The sequence below is a fragment of the Athene cunicularia genome, assembly GCF_003259725.1.
Source record: "Athene cunicularia isolate RWA chromosome 12 unlocalized genomic scaffold, athCun1 chr12_part1, whole genome shotgun sequence".
Classification (NCBI taxonomy): domain Eukaryota; kingdom Metazoa; phylum Chordata; class Aves; order Strigiformes; family Strigidae; genus Athene; species Athene cunicularia.
The window spans coordinates 20282414-20298567 of record NW_020799116.1 but is presented as its reverse complement, the minus strand read 5'-3'; the positions used below and the strand labels follow the sequence as shown (position 1 = coordinate 20298567).

At 37.0% G+C, this 16154-nt stretch overlaps 1 protein-coding gene across 1 annotated transcript in view; it reads right to left on the bottom strand.

Moving 5' to 3' along the window:
• The window catches only part of ATP2B2 (ATPase plasma membrane Ca2+ transporting 2), a 428819-nt gene that overhangs the window by 276716 nt on the left and 135949 nt on the right, over window positions 1-16154 (bottom strand). Inside the window, exon 4 of the mRNA XM_026857617.1 lies at window positions 5489-5593. The gene's annotated coding sequence lies outside the window, so the exon portion shown is untranslated. The remainder of the gene's footprint in view (window positions 1-5488; window positions 5594-16154) is intronic.

Sequence of the window (16154 nt, the reverse complement as noted above, 5' to 3'; positions counted from 1 at the left end):
TTTTGTGAGATTTAGTTTCTACGTTATTAGCATTTCAATTGTACTCAGCACTCTGTGGTGTCACTGAAGAAAATACAGATTTGTATGCTTTGTATTAGGAGAATCCAGCAGAAAAGCGTTAATCTGGGCTCCAAGAACTCTAGGAAGAGACAGAAGCCAGCAAAAATCTAGTACTATACCTACAAAATCTGTACCATAAAGAGCCTGCCAAGAAACCTAAACCAACAAAAAGCAGACGTGACTTTCACATTCATGGAGGGCATGTGTTAATTGATTGCAAGCAACTTATTGGTATTACCAAGGATTGTTTCAAAGTGAACAGAAATCTGTCATTTGAAGCTACTCTCCAGAGCACATTATCTTTACACAAAGAAGGAAAATGTGCTAAACTGCACCTGTAAGAAACTCCTGTCATACCACACAGAGGTAGCCAGAGCAGAAGTTCTGAACAAATGTCTTTTCTCAGTGAGATTACTGAGCAATACAAAGGCCTCTCAGAACATACAATTAACCATTTCATTTTGGTCAAATGCCAACCCTCAAAGCAGCTATTTTGGTGACAGTGAAGCAAATCTACTATATAAAGAGGAAAGACAAAACCAAAATTATCCCCAACATAGAAAACTAAAATATATAATTTATAAAACAATTATAAAATAAATATTACAAAAATAATTTCAATGACTGCTATAAAGTTTTAATATTTTTAATAATATTCAACATTTCCAAAATATTTTTAATTCAGAGAAGTGTAGCAAAAGTAATAAGGAAGGAAAAAAAATTACATCAGTAATATAGTATTAAAATGTGATGTAAACAAACTTAAGAGTTTTCATTTGTGTCTTAATTTATAAAAAATTCCATGGAAACTTAATTTCCCTGACATGCCAGGAACCACCCTGCCTCGCTCACACAGCCACACACAAGTCAAATCATTAGAGTAGGGCCAGGGTGTTGTTTATATTCAAAGTCAGGGATGACAGCTACTGAGTAATCGCTCCCATTTTCTCCAGTCACTTGAGCATCTACTGAAGTCTCACCTGATTATTCACTCTTCCTAATCTTACTCAACTTCTTAAAACCCTCTGGAGCGCTAACACCCACTGTACTCTTTATCAGACAAAAATGGCTTGCATACAGTATAGAAAGGAAAACCAGCTACTTGCACTGATGGCTTTTGTCATTTTTCAACAGCTAGTTCACACCAAGACAGATGAGAAATATTTAAACCCCAAGGTAACAGTCAATAACAAAAAAAATAAACTGACATTACGTATTGACTTCATGTTTAATATGTTCAAATCCAATGAATGATTTGAACAGCACACACAAAACAGAATTCAGCAGGAATACATTAAAAGTTTTCTGCTTAAAATAAAAAATCCTTAATTTTATTCCATTAAAATACCATTAACTTTTTTTGTTTCCATATTGTATTTTAATATATTGCTTAGGAGAGTCATTATACTCTGATGTTTAGTTAACAGAATACATGAAAACAGGTTTGCACAGACATGCTTGATAACCTCTTAGGTCCACAGTTTCCATCACCTATGAAACAGAGTTAACAATCCATACTTCTAATGCACTACAAGATTTACTGCTGAGAAGTCCTATGCAAGAGCTAGGAATTGTCTACTGTTACCCTCCCACTGTGTATAGTTATGTTGTACTATCATCATTACTGACCTCTTAAAATAACATCAAAACTGAAATTAAGTAGTAACTGTATGATTATAAAATTTCACTAGCTTCAGATAGTAGGAAAAGATGATTTTTCAAAGGGGTAAGAGTTCAGAAGTATTCATGTATTTTTAGTTTAGTTGCGAAAAAAAAAAACCAAAACAAACACTATACAGGTAATTGTAGGTACAGACATACTCTACTTCTGCACAACTTTTCTGCACGAGTGTCATACTTGCATCTAACCCGTGAAAGAAAACGGAACATACTCCTCTTCCCCTTCAAAACACAGGGGACAATCCCAGGAAAAGGAACACAGAAATAGATGGCTGGGACCGTCTCCGACATCAAACCTATAAAACAAATTTTGTTGACATATTATGCAATTGTTTGGGATGAGCTGATGTACAATTTGTGCCCACCACAGCTGTGCTGAGAATTGTAATGAAGTGAGACACAAATCCCACACTTTGTTGTTACAGCTATTTTCCTCCAATGTAGATGGAAGAAATTACAAAAGCAGAGTTTGTCAAAGGTCATCATAACTATTTGGAAAGCCAAAAGCTTCAGTGGCTTCACTGGTGCCCTGCATTTACAGGCCAGACAGTGAAATGCAGGCATAGCTACAGCTGGTGCTGAAGATGAGGCCGTTTCTTCAGCTTCTTCATTGTCATTTACAACTGATGGTTCATTTTTAAGTAATGCAGAAAAAAACATAGCAGCCTAAAGTATCTTCCTTAATAACTCTGGCAAATCACAAGAATGAAAAAAAAAAAAAAAGACTATGAAGAATTTCATTCGAGAATATCTTTAGGAGAGGACAAAAGCTGCAGTTACCTTTGTGAAGAAATAATCCTTATGGGCTCTTGGCCTCACCAGACAAAATCCCACGGTCAAAGTAGTGTTATCTCCTGTTTAGTGTTACCTGAAACTTGTGTTAAAACCTAACCAGAACGGATGCCTTGTGTTCATCAGTGGAAACAAGCAACACCTTACGTAAATGCAATCTCCGTTCTGGTTCGGGGGCAGATTAAACCATGAAATCCAGGTACAGTTAGACTCTTAGCTCATTATATCTTTCTAGAACAGAATTTGTGAAGCTAAAGACACAGGATTCTTTAGGAAGGTTTGTTTGGGGGTTTTACAATTTCTTATTTTCACAAGCATACCAAATTGTGTCATTGTGCCTGGCAGCTTGCCTTCCATAACAAACATCAGAACTATTGTGTATTATATTAAGAAATAGAGAAAATTATGGTATTTCAAACTCTTCTTATTTCTGCGCAAAAAAAGTAGAAAAACCTTAGGGAGGCTTTTTTTTTTTTTTTTTAATAGCTGAATGACTGAGAAAGTTCCCTCTCTTGTAAGTCTGTCTAAGCTTTTAAGTCTCTTACAGACATTTAAATGTCTGACAAATAGATTATAGACTACTTGTTTTAAGACTTTTCAAAAAAAAAAAAAAAAAAAGGAGCTCGAATCTCTAGTATTTTGAAAGACAAGCACAATATTTGGTCTGCACAGCTTAGAGCATCTATTAAAACCTTCATTAATGCAACAGTGCCAAACTACTGCAGTCAAAGACTGATGTCAGTAAGAAGTAATGCTCAACACACTGCAATAACTTGATGTTACTTGCCCACATAGTCATTATGACCATGTTTTTGTTCTGCTCTGTATTGAAAAAACAGGTACTAAGTAGAACATTTTGACAAAAATTAGATTAGTTTTAGTTAAAAGAGCCTATCAAACATACATTATCTACATGATATGAGAACTATAGGTACACTTACCGCCTGAGTATAAATTCATCTGGAAATTATTAGTGACAAAAAAGAGCAAATCCTTGAATAATTTCTATCCACATAAAAATTATATAATATTTTTAACACGTTGAAAGTTGTGCAAGTGCTATTTTGGGTAATACAATGCTTTTTATAAACTTCATAATCCAACAGGTCCTTTCAGCTTTTTTAACATACAGTATGAAAGAAAATAAATAATCTAAAACAAGTCTGTACAGTCTTCTTCATAGCAGCTCTACAGAAGTTAAAGCTATATGCTATGGAAAGCTTCCTTAATTACTCATAAAAATCTTGCAAAGCTTTTTTATTTGTGCAGTTGTTACTAATTTTTCTGTGGTTTTCATACCAAGCTTTAAGTGTGCTTACTTCTGTACACATCACATGAACAGAAAAAAGACACCCAAAACAATAGGGTACTCATGTTTCTGATTCCTATGTCGATTTGTTAAAAAACGAGCAAGTGCGATTCTTTCTCTTTCCTAGTAACATGCTAACCAATCTCATTACCATACTGGGAATATATTTATTGCTGTCATAAAGCAAATTTGCTCAGACATCTCCTTGTCACCATAAAAATCAAAAGTAATCTTATACTTCACTGTACAGAACTATTTTGAGTAAATATTTATTAATTTTTCTTTATTGGTTCTACTATTTTATATGCCCAAGATTTAATTTAGTAGGTAGTGAGTGCTGTTTCCATTTTTTCTGTAACAGTTTGAATATTATACCTCATTTCGCTTCTTGGTTAATGAACCTTCAGTAACAAGAGAGGTAAATAAAAAAAAACAGATTGTACATTTATTGTCATCACTACTTACAAATCACTAGAACCATCTACTATTCAACAGAAAATCCAGAATAAATACTAGCTTTTTCATCTCATTAAAAAAACCCAGAATATTCATACATTCAGAGCAAGTTGGGCAACTTCATTTTAATGTGGTTATAAAGTTCAGCCACTCCAAGCTGCCTGACTTCTACTGCAGCTATAACTAAAGAAATGCTTGAAATAATCTGGTGCTTCCCTGTACCTGATAGTGTTGCTTGGATTCCTGCTCGTCTAAGTGGAACATCATGCAAATGTATTGCTCCCAAATTTAACAATTAAAAAAAACTCCATCACCTAATTAGAGAGATGAAAGTCTCATCACTGGTAAGACAGCCAATTTTCACAGAAAAGGAAAAGATAAGATTCATACCACATATAGCATGCTGACATACACATCAGCACTTCACCTGTATCTAATAGTTTAATTTATTAAGTTTTAGCTTATACAACACAGCTCATGATATATTTTTTAAAAAAAAAAGTTAAGCCATTTAATGTTACTGCTGGAACTTTCATTTATGCATCCCCACACTTGGGTTATAGTCTATAAGGCTGATAATTTATCTGTGCAATTTTATTTTGCAATTAAAATTGAGGGTATATCTTATAGAGAGCAAATGTACAATTGTGGGAAAATACTGTCTAAATCAAGTACAGAGGAAGCATTATTTAGTCAAAAATCTTGGGGTCCTGCAGGGTGGGGGAGAGTCTAGAGTTCTGCTAGAGCTATGTGTTTGCATAGGTGTCATTAAGTGGCACTGCAATCTCCTCCTGCCTTTACTTTACAGTCTCTGCCCCAGGTTTCAGCATTGGCCCTTACATAATCCATTGTCAATGCAGTCTAAAACACACATTTGTCACATTCGCTAATCCCACGCTTCAAACACCACAATATAAAGAGAAAGCAGATTGATCTTTCAAACTGGGGGAAGCTCTCGTTAAACTATGTGAAACAGTAAGTAGCATTGTTATGTGGAAGAAATCTCTGATTAGTAGTATGTATTATTAGTAGAGCACTTCTGTTTCCTTGGCTGATGCCACTAAATCAAACCCCAAGACCTTATTTATCAGTAAGAGTTGAATTCCTCAAGAATCTTCTATTTTATTGGATTTCTATTAAGTTACAACAGTTAATTTTTAATTTTGAGGAGAAAAAGAAAAAACAACATACAGTGCTGTCGTCTTCTAAAAATGAATGAGTGCTTCATAAACAGGGTTCCAAGTCACATAACCAGCTGGGTCTTTTTGTGTTGGTTAATCAATCTTGATTTCAAAACTGGAAGAAAGAAAAGAGATAATTGGACTTGACAAACCCCAGAGAATTAAGCAAATTAATAGAACAAACAAGGATTGATCTAAACGATACCCCACAGGAGAAACAGATCCAAGAGCAAACATCCAGTGTCATAAATAGTTACAGACATTTTGCAGTAAATTATGTGATTTAAAAGTTCTAACTCTGTGACCAAAGATCTATTAACAGCTTAGAACTATGAACCTCAGTCCTAATTATCTCTTGCTCTTGTCTGTTCATCAGTGCTGTAGCCCTGTGGCCTCTCATATATGTAAATACATGGTATTTTTAATGTACAGTCCTTTGGAGACTGTCAACTGGTTTTAACTCCCATCGTCTTTAAAAATAGCTAGAACCCTGAAGAAGTTAAGTGCAAACCTTCAGCACTTCAAGATGCTCCAGAACAGCTACTCAAAGTTATTCATATTCAGCATCAACTATGAGGGGGAGGACAAAGGTCTGAAAGTGGGAAAGACTGAGGCCAAGAAACAGATAAGAACAAGGAGGCAGACAGCAAACAGAATGGACAGTGCTCATTGTGGGCTTTGGTATCTGCAGCTCTGCCTCGTACCAGAGGGGGCAAGAGGAGAGAAACGCAGAACAGTGTTTTGTTTGTGCTGTACAGGATCATACAGGAGAGCCACTGCAGGGGGTGACAGGCTGACTGCAGGCTACTGGGGCTGGGGGGGGCAGCGTACAGCTGGGGGAGTGTGTGTATGTGTGTCTGCGGGTGTTCACGTGTCTGTGTGTGTGAGACAGAGTGGCAGAGAGGACAGACATTCCCCTGGCTTTCCTTGCATGACATAAGAACCTGGAATTGAATAACTGAGGGGTCTTAAGGTCAACGTAACGATGTCATCATGAATAAACGACATTCTGACTTTGTTTCATAATAGATACTCAAGATACTGAAATCACAGGCAGCAGTTCTGCAAGCAGGAGAGGTCCTGCTGGATGCAAGTGTTCCATGTGCAAACACATCAATGCTACAAAGATATACACACAGAAATAAAATTTTCACATTTTTGTATTAAAAAGGAACCACTGTGTTTCAGTACGATGCCATTTTTGACCCAAGTCATAGAATTTTACTCAGTTACGCTTGTGTCAAACAACAGCATATGGCACAGCCGGAGGTGATCTTGGTAGAGAAAACATCCACTTCTGACTTAAAAGTTCCAGTTAACGATCAGTTCATCATACCCCTCAGTATTTGGATTCAGCTTGCAAAACCGCGATTGTTTAATGCCCTTTGAACACTATGTAAAAACATGTTTTATTTTAAACGAGTGTTTCCCCACACAGACACCAGTAAGACCATCTGCTTCATCTCAGATTAACATAAAGGAGCGAGCTTCCCCGATGCTCCTGCCACTAAGGTTTTAAAGATGCCAGGTCTTGCATGTCATTGACTTTATTCAGTCTTCACCTTATGCCTGAATGAAAGGTTAAATTATTCAAATACAATTAAGTTCCATATTGCTTGGATTTGTAGCGCTTGTTTCAGGGATAACAAAATTCCTTAAGTGTTCTTACCACAACTTAGATAAATTCAGTTTGCATAATTTTATCTGGGAATTTTAGGACATGGACACCATTCATCTTTAAACTATATTTCAAATTTATTTTGAAGGTTAATGTGCCATGACTCAGTGTTCCAGGATCACACACTATTTCTAGACTTTCTCCTCCCTTTTCTGTAGGAATCAGAGCACAGAGGAAAACAGATATATTTAGTGCAAAGACATGCACAACCTTATAGTGCAGCTAACATGGGACACTGACACAATAAAGGAAGAACACACTGAACTGGCACACTAAAGCCCAAGAACCTACTTATAATACAATCTTAAATTTTGCTGTTGAGATCTTGACTATCAAAGTAAACATGACTTAGAAACGGTTTCTAACCACAATTTTATTGCCAGGGTATACCACCAGGTGGCAAGATTGTGAAAAAGATATATATAAAAAAAATCATTCCGATAACACATTCAGTCACGGCTGCTTCAAGGACCCTTTGGTAGGACATGACAATTGTTTTGCAAGGACTTGGGTAAGTAATGTCCCCGCACGGCTCTGTAAAATAAAATATTTTAACATTTCTTTATCGCTCTTTGTCTAGTCAATTTACTCAATTACGATAGTTAAACGCAACACAAAATTTCTAGTAGATGAAACAAATAGGAATTGTGACCACCACCTGTACTTCTCTTAAGAACTTGGTCTTCCTACCATTTTCCTTCTGCTTTCACTTTCTCTGATACCTCTTTCACCCTGTTCAAAAGAACCTAAATTCTTACAAGTCTGCAGGGAACCGCATATTTACATGGGAATGTGGTAGAGCAGAGGCTTTACACAAAGTATACTGACAATCAATTAGGTAATTTTTCCCCATCATATTTTAATTTCTCATGTTATACCCCAATTATCTATAAACCAAGACACAGGACAGCTACCTCTAAGATCTACCATACCAACAGTAAATGTATGCTATAGACATATGAGCTCAGTTTAAGGGACTGAATTTCATCTAGAATATGTTCTTTTATAGTGCCATTTTGATTCAAACTTTACGAAGAATGTGAGCCCTCAGTAACTACTCAGAGATCTATCAATATGAGGCCTCACCCCTAGATCACAAAGGACACAATGTAAGCACACAGTCCAGCACTGTGTTTTTTATATACATCTATTTACACACAGATAGATGTATAAGTAAATAAAAGGACATAAAATATTAGTGAGGCTTTATCTTCCCAGCAACAATTCAGATAACCAAGTTGCACAGCTGAACAAGCTGATGAACAACTCTACTTGACCCCGAGATACACAACACAAAAACAATTATTCTAGAAATAGTTTAGGGACTTTTTCCTTCCATTTGTAGTGTGGCACCTGCTTAATAACATACAGCTACCCTTCACAACTGTTTAAAATATTGTCATTATCCCCTGAGCTAGAAGAAATTAGGTAGGTGTAAAATAATCAGAATGTCAACCACATTAAATGTCAAGCATAAATAAGAACCAAAATTGGAACCTCTCAAAGATGCTAGTACTCCCACAGTTGGGCAAAAAGTGTTAACTTCAATAACCACCAGCACTTGGGACTTTTATTATTATACAAAACACATAAAATTCTTTGCCTTAATGGCATCTAATTGCTTGAAAGCCGATGCAGCATTAGAAAGTAAAAGTAAATGTTATCCAAGTCATCAAGAAAACTTCCTGCCCCAGAACAGACTTCTGCTCAGGATTCTTCAATTCAAACACATCAGGGTATCGAAATTAAGCAAACAAACAAACAAACAAACCTCCCCACACTTGGCAGAAGAAGGAGGGAGGGATGAGTAATACATGAGCCTGTATGACACAGGAGGGGACCAAAAATATAACCTGTAAAATAAATTACCGAGTTATAAAATGTTTTTTCATCCATTAAAACAAAATAGATTGTTCAATCCATTTTTAATTCCAGAATTCAATCACCATCAAAATTAAAATGAAGCACTCTTTCCCCAGTGAATATACACCAACTAAATATTTTAAAGTGAAGATATCCAAAAATCTAAATTACTTTGATAACACCTTCAGGAATGGATTTACTTTCAACTAAGTTCATGCCATACTAGTAAATCATAGTCTCAAGTCCAGAAACCTAAACTGTGGTTAACTGAAATTAAAACACTGAAGAAATCTATAAAAGAACACGATGCACATTATGCTATGATTAGGTAGTAACACCTATTACTAGATGTTCGATGAAAATCACACAGATGTATTTTTTGTCTACAGTGAGCTTCTCCTTTATTATTCATGTTTCCTTACATGACCTATTTAATTTCCTATTTCATCTGCATGGCAAAAGTAGCCTTACAGGACATGCAGTACTTAGGAACAGAAAGCTTCAACTGAGAAATTCCCTGAAAAGAGCCAGTGGCACTGGACAAGCCGTGGCCCCATCACAGAGAAGTTTACATAGCAAGAACGTGTCACAAAATATTGAGGTATTTAGATACTCACATGGAAGAGATTCACACTCTTGGACAGCAACAGAATGGAAACTTTTCTCATCTCTGTTCATTCTGACTCTACTTACCCCCTTTTCTTTTAACCATGAGATGATCTTCTGGGAAGAGCAATAACAGAATCAGTCGGCTGACAAATGGATCAAGAGAAATTGGAATGAGGTCACCAAATCCCTTTGCCTCAGCCATATGAAACTCTCAGCCAGTAGTAATAATGAAATTGATTTGATTGGAAGTAATCAAGCCTCAAGGTTAAAATACCTCTATGTAACCATGTCCCAGCTGCATGCTGAGTAAGAGAATGAAAGAATATTCAGTAGACCTGAAATGAGTTTTCCTTTAAAGTTACAGAAAACATTTAACAGGTCATACCTCTACCAGCATGTGTTTTCCCATGTTTCAGGACTTTTAGATTCTAAGAGAAAACTCTCAAACTCACAAACACAGAAAGCTATACAATTCTACAATCAATTTATAGAATTAGGGCAACAAGTATTTACTACCCCAGATTAAGAAATAAAGACTCTATTGACTGCTTAGCGCTTGCTAACGTGTCATTTCCTTGCATTCAATTGTGCTACAATTACCATGCCAACTTAAATCTATACTTTGAATACAAAACTTACTAGAAAGTACTAAGTATAAAGGTATTAATAATAACTGGTGTTAAAATTACATTAAAGGATTTGTTGGCTTTCTTCCTTGCCTAATGAAATAGTAAGAAAACATATAAACCCATAAATCAATGCCATGCAGCTGGGCACTTATCCTTGAGGTCTTCATAAAAATGACATCTTTTCTCTTCCCAGAGATACTGTGAACCAGTCCTACAACTTAGACAATTTGTATGTGTTCATATTAAAAAAAAAAAAAAAATCCTCTTCAGCATTCAAGAACACACTCTAAGCACTTACTCTATAAAAAGAAATCTTACTGAGAGAGTACATACACCTGATTTGAGAAAACCAAATAAAAATAACAAGAGTGCCACCTATCCTTCATTATGAATAACAGAACTTCCCATGGACTGACCTTGCTGTTAAAAATCCTATACAATAAAACCTGACAGTTAAGGACATATAAAGCTCTCCATCTGGGCAGAAACTTGGTTAAAAAATAAAATAAAAAGGAGTGTTGCATATAAAAGCAGGATGAAAAAGAAATAGAGGAGGAGGATTTGAAAAAAAAAAAAAATCTGTTAGATATCAAAAGCATAAAATCCAAAGATTAAAACCCAACAAAACTAAGGATATTTTAAAGCTTGCAGCCACATTCTGGGCTTCAGTAATGATTTTATAAAAATGTTTGCATGTAATACACAACTAGCAAACTTGGTCTAAACCAAACTGGTGTACACAAGCAGCAACTTCCAATTAATAGGCAAAATGAAAGATTCTTCCAGTGTAGACAGAGTGGAGCAGCAGTTCGGGGGTGGTGGTGGGGTGGTTCATTTTCGGTCTTTTAAGATTATAGTGACTATCTGAGTAATACCTTTAGTATTCGTAGTAATCAAGACACCTTTATCAGGCAAACGAGAATAAATTATTAAATCTAGAAATAAACACACAGATAAACACCTTTTATTAATAAGTCAGTTGTACTGTAAATGGAAGTCAGGCTTCACAAATCTGCTGCGTGCACACGCGTGAGGGTCAGTTGGATCTATATATTTGGATTTATTAAAATCCAATAGATATTCGTAGGCTTTCAAAAACACCTTCCACAAAGAAAGTCATATGAAAATTAAGCCACTGCAAGATAATACAGAAGGCCTTTGTCTTTAGGAAAAAATCTGGTTAAAAGCTGGGAACCAGAGCAGGAGCAAGTGCAGAGCAGGTCACCAGCAGAGCTCTGCAGGGAGCCGTGCCACAACCCGGAGGTTCTGCATACCTGCACATTAGCCAGAACGGGAGCAGGCAGCAACATGGCAAAGCCAGGTGAAGATGCAAAGTTATTCATGCTGAAATGATGAGGGCTAACCATGAAGAAGTGTGAGAAGACCTTTCAAGACTCTGTAACCAAGACATTAAAGTGTCAGATGAATTTCAAGACAGGTACCTGTGACACAATGCACATATTAGAAACAATCCTAACATTGCTGAAATGGATGCTCTCTGAGCTAATCGGTTCCACACAGAAGTTACGTTTTGGGATGACTCTGGATAGTTGGCCTTACTACAGACAACATCCTTTACATTCTCCTATGCAAAATTTTAGGACACAACCACGCATAGCGAAAGATAGTCATATGTGTACCCTTACACTGCAATCACCACCGTCTGTTAGTTGTACAGAAATCTCTTGATAGTGAAACAATATTTTTAAAATCAAGTGGACAGCCAATGACAACAGCTAAACCATCATCCAAACTAAATCTCCAAGAAGATTGAGGCGTGAGACACGAAGCACCAGCAAGTATTGCTCATCAAGCAGATCTTCTATGAAGAGATGATTTACTGGATAAACAAAATGCAGTGTCATGTTGGGATGTAACAGAGATTACCTCAAACCTTTCAGAATTCACAATTTTAACCCCCCAAAACGTACTATCCTTCTAATGCAATGGTTCTACTGTAGGAAAAGGTGGGAAACCGTCCATATGAGTATTGCAACATCTCCAAAGAACAAGATGTGAACTCAAAAAAAGGTTAGTACATACACCACGTTCCCCAGAAGCATCCCCAGAGGGAAGAGTCCTTATGGATTGATTTATAAATAAAATGGAGAATGATAATTTATCTATTGATGGACTTTTGCTCTAGTGGTTTAGGTAACATCAGCAAAACCCCTAAGTGTAATTACAGCTATATACTCAATCAGGGACTATATATTATTTGACTCTCATTCAGTTCTGTTTGGAATCACATCCAAAACATTTAAAATTGTACTCCAGTTATGGCATTAAAAAAAATCCGCGGTATAGTCTTTCATCAGAGAAGTTTCAGAAGGATGCTAACAATGTGTTGAAACAAATATAAAATATGGCAGAAAAGCTGAAGTGTGACAAATATTTCCAATTAACATGTGCATATGGTTCCACTCAAAACAAATTTTCTTTCAAGAAACATGTTTATATAATACTAGTAAGTTGTTGTATTACCAACCTGACTGTAAGTTTACAATGGGGCCATTTTGATTTAGGCACTGTTAAAATTTAAGAGGGAATGAACAAAATTCAAATATACATAGAATAATGGAGGTAAAACCCTGGAGGAAAACTCAATATATTTAAGAGGGGAAAAAAAATAAAGCTAAGAGTAATAAAGCTTTGTTTCTGAGCTCCTAATGAATGCCAAAAGCTGAGGGAAAGAGAAGGGAGGTTGGGATCCAGACTCCACCTCACACAAAGATGTGTAAGACAGACTCTTTATTTGCTGCATTGTACTAAGTTACTAAATCTGTGTTGAACACGAGGGTCACTTGTCGGTCTTCACTTAATGTATCACATGCACTTAATAAGGTAATACCTTGGCCTTTTTCCTAGTCCATCATGCACAAACATAACCACCTGCACTTGCACGACAAACTTAACATAGGAATAAAAACAACAACCCACACGCCAAATATTCCAACTGCTATTAGAGGTAAGAATAGGAACTTCAACAGTTTACAGGTGCATAAATTGTTGATAACTGAGTAGTATTGGTTGCTGGGTGGGATTGCTATTTGTATGTTCTTCCCAGAAGTATCTGCATTATGACAGCAAAGTACGTTGCATCCAGTTCACACTTACTTTAAATTCTTTATGCAAACTTGCAACTTTAAGTGATTTAAGAAGCCCATCATGCAGCAGGGACCACGTGTCCAAAAGGTATTGTTTGATCAGCTATGTTGCTGTCAGTATTACCAAAGTACTATTTGACTAGCCAGCTGCCACAGTATTTTTAAGCAAATTTTAATTTGCTTCATGCCAGTTCAAGCCAGCTTCATGCTTGGATGAAATAAACAATTTGAATAGAGAATTCTGTTGTAAATGGCAATTTTTTTCTTGGCATTTCCTTGCTTTTGGAACCTGGATTAGCCTTCATGCTTGGTGTGACTGAAGTGGAACTGATATGTGATAATGCCATAAATACTTCAGGAGTTTCTCTGCAAGAAGATTAATGGGAAATACACACAAAAAGAAATAATCCAAACTATGTGAGGTTATCATTACTTACTGCACCCCAAGGACAGAGAGAGAAAGGATATTAAATCACACCTCTCATTCCCGAACAGAGGCCTGTAACAGGTCTCTAAGCTCCTGATCTAGTGAAGGCTGGGAGCTACTTCTTATGGAGGAACAAACCCATGCATACCATTACAAGACTGGTTGTGTCTTGCTTCTGAGAGTGTCAGCTACTTATGACTCGTTCTGAATGCTCAGCTGCCCTGAAGTATGGCACTTCAGAGGTGTAGTCACCGGGGGAAAGACATCTTAGATGCTCACAGAACTTAAAGGCACTTCCTTGCCTAGACAAGTAAATGCCGAAACTGTGCATCTGCTGCTGTTCAGTGACCTGCCCTGGGTTGCTAACCCTACACCTTGTACCACTGTAATTCTGGCATTCAAGGCAATCAAGGAAAGAGCAGGTGGGAAAATAAGACAATGGCTCAATAGACAAGTATGTTCTTGCAGATGGGAATCAGAGAAAGCACAATGGCACACCTACGCTCTTCAGGTTAGAGTGACACCAGTCTTTTGTCAAGAGAGGATTCTGCATTTTTAAAGAGAAGTGGAAGAGATAAAACACTTGAGGAGGAAAAGCAGATGCATGAACCCTCACAGCAAGCATTCAGCAGTGGAAGAACAAGTACTTTCAGCACTGTCTTCTACCACAGGTAAATACGATTGCAAGGGTATTTTTCCTTATATTCAGAGATCAGAAGCAAAAATATAGCACTAATGTAACAACTTGTTACAATAGGAAACAAATGGGGTAATTTAGTCAGAAGCTATACATACATCATCAAGTATAATCAAAAAATACCACGACCCATCAAAATAAGTAGCAGTATGTTGGGAAGGGACAGCACTTTCCTGCTGCAACATTGCTACTGCAGCTTTCCAAGGTAAGGGTGTGTTGCTAATTGCAGTCCTACAACAGTAAGAAAAAATATATATTATTTTCATTATTAATATTTATAACATTAAGTGTTCACTGTTTGTTTACTGATTTGAAAATAAGAAATGCAACACTTTCTGCTTCTTATCTATCCCCCCAGTTAATAACACCAGAGCAACTAAAGAAAAATGCTGCAGTCTCCCTCTATATGCAAGAACAGACAGGACTGAGTTCAGAACTGCTAGTCCTCCTCCAAGTTCAGTCAAGTTAATTGAAAAGGACACTTGCAGAAGGGAGTCCCACTTGACTTGATTTGTTCGGTGGATTGCAGGAAGCATTTGACGCTGCCTCACCGAAGCAGCGCAGCACTTTCCCAGCACTGCAGCAGCCCCGAGGAGCACACTCCCAGCCAGCCACGTCAGCCGCTCGCTCATTCTCACAAAGTTAGTCAGTAAGAGCAGCCACAGTTGCGGTGCCTTCTATAGACTTTTTGTTACCATAAGCATTGAAAACAGCACATTCTAGACACCCCAGCAGAAGCAGTCTGTGAATAAATACGATACGTAAGAATTTTAAAAGATACTCTGCAAAGCTTCATTCTGACCAAGACAGCTTGCTTAGTCTCCTGCTTCTTTACAGCCATTACCAGCTGCTCTGCAAAAGGCAACTTTGCAATTTTTTTTCCCCTCACAGACTGCTTACCCAAAGACACCAATAAAACAAAAACTACTCGGTAAGCTGCTGCAGATTGCTAAATGAAGGCCTTACACAAAGTTCATCAGCTTGACTTAGATACTGTCATCACCAATAATAATTTAGATATTTCATGAAAAATTCCATCCTATTCTCTACTTAGAATTATCAATCTTCAAAAGAGCCTTCCTAAGTCAAAATGAAGCAGACGAATAACAGGTTCATTTCTTTCCAATTAATTCAACCTGCCTCACAGAAAAAAAAAAAAAGCAAATTTTATTTGCCTCTGAAATACAAAGACTGTTCCAAATTTCTAGTACTTGAAAGAAGCTCTATACAAAAAATAATACTTGTCCAAATGTTTCTTCCTTTAAAATTAGCACCAAAAATTTAAAAAGCAGCTTCCATATCCTGCAGGATTTCCTTATCTGCTTAACTCCTCAAGGGTTTGCTACAAATGGGGCAAAGAAATCTAATACTGGAGCGAATGAAAAACTAACCCTCTTGACCTTGTTCCCAGAGGAAAAGATTTAAAAAAGAAACATCCAAACACTGCCCATAAACCAGAAAGTTTTGTTTGGTGACCACTGTAGCTCATAGTTCTGATACCCCGAATGCACCCACTCGGTGCAGAATTAGGCGAAGCATATCTCACAGCCCTTACTATTTTTGCAGTGATAGTGTGAAAGATTGTCATCTTGGCAAGCACTTTACAAAGCCTGAAAAAACATAACCCAGCTCCACCCAGCTACTGCTCCCCCCCCCCCCCCCCCCC